Raw genomic sequence first — 4,634 nt, forward strand, 5'->3', positions numbered from 1 at the left:
AGCATTAAACTGCATCTGCCAATCCTTTGACCATTTCAAAACCCTATCTAGATCAACTTGAAGTGATAGTGAGTCCTCCTCCGAATTAATTTCCCTACCGATTTTCGTATCATCGGCAAATTTGCAAATGTTGCTACTCAAACCTGAATCTAAATCATTTATATATATTATAAACAACAGAGGTCCCAGGACAGAGCCTTGAGGCACTCCACTTACAACATTTTCCCACTCTGACTTGATTCCATTTATACTAACTCTCTGTTTCCTTTGGTATAGCCATGCCCTAATCCAGCTTAATATAGCACCCCCAATACCATGAGACTCTATTTTTTTAATCAGTCTTTCATGTGGCACTGTATCAAAAGCTTTGCTAAAGTCAAGGTATACAACATCGCAATCCTTACCACTATCAACTGCCTCAACAATGCTAGAATAAAAAGATAACAAATTTGTTAAACATGAACGGCCATTTATAAAACCATGTTGCGACTCAATTATTAATTTATGTTTTTCAAGATGAAGACGAATTTTATTTGCTATTATAGATTCGAGTAACTTTCCCACAATAGACGTTAGGCTAATTGGTCGATAGTTAGACGCAAGTGATCTATCTCCTTTCTTAAAAACTGGTATCACATTAGCAACTTTCCAAAACTCTGGCACTCTGCCTGACTCTATTGATTTATTAAATATGGTTGACAGTGGGTCACAAAGCTCCTCTTTGCATTCTTTAAGCACCCTAGCAAACACTTCATCCGGCCCTGGGGATTTGTTTGGTTTGAGTTTTACTATTTGTTTAAGAACATCCTCCCTGGTAACTGCTAAACTCGTCAACCTGTCCTCGTCCCCACCCACATAGACTTGTTCGGCTGAAGGCATATTGTTAAGTTCCTCTTTAGTAAATACAGATACAAAATATTTATTAAAAATACTACTCATCTCTTCATCACTATCTGTTATTTGACCTGTCTCAGTTTTTAATGGACCTATCCTTTCCCTAGTCTTAGTACGATATAACTGAAAAAACCCTTTAGGATTTGTCTTTGCTTGCCCTGCTATGCGAACTTCATAGTTTCTTTTTGCTTTCCTTATCTCTTTTTTAACATTTCTAAGCAGTTGTACGAATTCCTGTTCTAAAGTGACCTCCCCATTTTTAATCCTTTTGTACCAAGCTCTCTTTTTACCTATAAGGTTCTTCAAATTCTTTGTTATCCACTTTGGGTCATTAGTATACGATCTATTCAATTTGTATGGTATACTACGTTCCTGTGCTTTGTTTAGAATATTCTTAAATAAGTTATATATTGAATCCACATCGAAATCCCCATTTAAGTCACCTATCGCTGGGTTCATGTCTCGCTCCAAGACCGGCCCACACCCCATACCCAAGCCTTTCCAATCAATTTGACCCAAAAAATTTCTTAGGCTATTAAAATCAGCTTTTCGAAAATCTGGCACTTTAACAGAATTTTCTCCTACTGGTCTATTCCATTCTATGCTAAATCTGATTTCTTTGTGATCACTGCTCCCTAGCTCACTCCCTATTTCGATGTCATTAATTTGCGTTTCCCTGTTAGTTAACACTAAATCTAAAATATTATTTTCCCGTGTTGGTTCCTTAATGTGTTGCGTAAGAAAGCAATCGTCAATTAATTCTAGAAAATCTTCTGCTTCACTATTCCCTGTTTTGTTCAACCAGTTTATTCCGCTAAAATTAAAGTCACCCATGACATAAATACTGTTAGATCTAGATGCTCTAGATATTTCATCCCATAGGTGCTTTGCTTCCATTCTGTCTAAATTTGGTGGCCTATATATTACTCCTATTATAATATTATTAGCTTTTTCGTTTAATTCTATCCAAATAGTTTCTGTGTGTGGCTCTGTTTTGATTCCCTCTTTGAAACTACATTTCAAATTGTCCCTAACATATATGGCTACTCCACCTCCTCGTCTAATATATCTATCTGTGTGAAATAGTTTAAATCCATTTATTTGATATTCAGCTAATAGTTCTCTATTTTCTACATTCATCCACGTTTCGGTAAGTGCAATAATATCTATTTTTTCTGTGCAGACAAGAGCATTTAATTCGTTAATTTTATTTCTTAGACTTCTACTGTTAGTGTAATATACCCTAAGTGAATTGTTATTTTGCGGACCTTCTCTTTCCCTGATCGTTTTGCCAATTCCTTTCTCCCACAAACACATACTTTTATTACCTCCTTCCTCCAAATCAATTCCCATACCTCTATCTACTAACAGTTTAAACCCAAACAAACACCTCTAACCACTTCTTCCAACGAGTTCGCAACAGCAACAACCCCAGCTCTCGATAGATGCACCCCATCACGAGCATACAAGATATAGCAAGCAAGATATAGCTGAAGAACCACACCAGGTGTCTTGTTACTAACGCTTCATAAGAACATAAGAACAAAGGTAACTGCAGAAGGCCTATTGGCCCATACGAGGCAGCTCCTATTCTATAACCACCCAATCCCACTCATATACTTGTCCAACCCGTGCTTGAAACAATCGAGGGACCCCACCTCCACAATGTTACGCGGCAATTGGTTCCACAAATCAACAACCCTGTTACTGAACCAGTATTTACCCAAGTCTTTCCTAAATCTAAACTTATCCAATTTATATCCATTGTTTCGTGTTCTGTCCTGTGTTGATACTTTTAATACCCTATTAATATCCCCCCGGTTATGTCCATTCATCCACTTGTAAACCTCTATCATGTCACCCCTAACTCTTCGCCTTTCCAGTGAATGCAACTTAAGCTTTGTTAATCTTTCTTCATATGAAAGATTTCTAATTTGGGGAATTAACTTAGTCATCCTACGCTGGACACGTTCAAGTGAATTTATATCCATTCTATAATATGGCGACCAAAACTGAACTGCATAATCTAAATGGGGCCTAACTAGAGCAAGATATAGCTTGAGAACCACACCAGGTGTCTTGTTACTAACGCTGCGATTAATAAATCCAAGTGTCCGATTTGCCTTATTACGAACATTTATGCATTGATCCTTTTGTTTTAAATTCTTACTAATCATAACTCCCAGATCCCTTTCGCAATCCGACTTCGCAATCACAACACCATCTAGCTCGTATCTTGTAACTCTATCATCATTACCTAACCTCAGAACTTTACATTTATCAGCATTAAACTGCATCTGCCAATCCTTTGACCATTTCAAAACCCTATCTAGATCAACTTGAAGTGATAGTGAGTCCTCCTCCGAATTAATTTCCCTACCGATTTTCGTATCATCGGCAAATTTGCAAATGTTGCTACTCAAACCTGAATCTAAATCATTTATATATATTATAAACAACAGAGGTCCCAGGACAGAGCCTTGAGGCACTCCACTTACAACATTTTCCCACTCTGACTTGATTCCATTTATACTAACTCTCTGTTTCCTTTGGTATAGCCATGCCCTAATCCAGCTTAATATAGCACCCCCAATACCATGAGACTCTATTTTTTTAATCAGTCTTTCATGTGGCACTGTATCAAAAGCTTTGCTAAAGTCAAGGTATACAACATCGCAATCCTTACCACTATCAACTGCCTCAACAATGCTAGAATAAAAAGATAACAAATTTGTTAAACATGAACGGCCATTTATAAAACCATGTTGCGACTCAATTATTAATTTATGTTTTTCAAGATGAAGACGAATTTTATTTGCTATTATAGATTCGAGTAACTTTCCCACAATAGACGTTAGGCTAATTGGTCGATAGTTAGACGCAAGTGATCTATCTCCTTTCTTAAAAACTGGTATCACATTAGCAACTTTCCAAAACTCTGGCACTCTGCCTGACTCTATTGATTTATTAAATATGGTTGACAGTGGGTCACAAAGCTCCTCTTTGCATTCTTTAAGCACCCTGGCAAACACTTCATCCGGCCCTGGGGATTTGTTTGGTTTGAGTTTTACTATTTGTTTAAGAACATCCTCCCTGGTAACTGCTAAACTCGTCAACCTGTCCTCGTCCCCACCCACATAGACTTGTTCGGCTGAAGGCATATTGTTAAGTTCCTCTTTAGTAAATACAGATACAAAATATTTATTAAAAATACTACTCATCTCTTCATCACTATCTGTTATTTGACCTGTCTCAGTTTTTAATGGACCTATCCTTTCCCTAGTCTTAGTACGATATAACTGAAAAAACCCTTTAGGATTTGTCTTTGCTTGCCCTGCTATGCGAACTTCATAGTTTCTTTTTGCTTTCCTTATCTCTTTTTTAACATTTCTAACCAGTTGTACGAATTCCTGTTCTAAAGGGACCTCCCCATTTTTAATCCTTTTGTACCAAGCTCTCTTTTTACCTATAAGGTTCTTCAAATTCTTTGTTATCCACTTTGGGTCATTAGTATTCGATCTATTCAATTTGTATGGTATACTACGTTCCTGTGCTTTGTTTAGAATATTCTTAAATAAGTTATATATTGAATCCACATCGAAATCCCCATTTAAGTCACCTATCGCTGGGTTCATGTCTCGCTCCAAGACCGGCCCACACCCCATACCCAAGACTTTCCAATCAATTTGACCCAAAAAATTTCTTAGGCTATTAAAATCAGCTTTTCGAAAATCTGGCAC

This window comes from Procambarus clarkii, chromosome 46 (genome assembly GCF_040958095.1).
Source record: "Procambarus clarkii isolate CNS0578487 chromosome 46, FALCON_Pclarkii_2.0, whole genome shotgun sequence".
Classification (NCBI taxonomy): domain Eukaryota; kingdom Metazoa; phylum Arthropoda; class Malacostraca; order Decapoda; family Cambaridae; genus Procambarus; species Procambarus clarkii.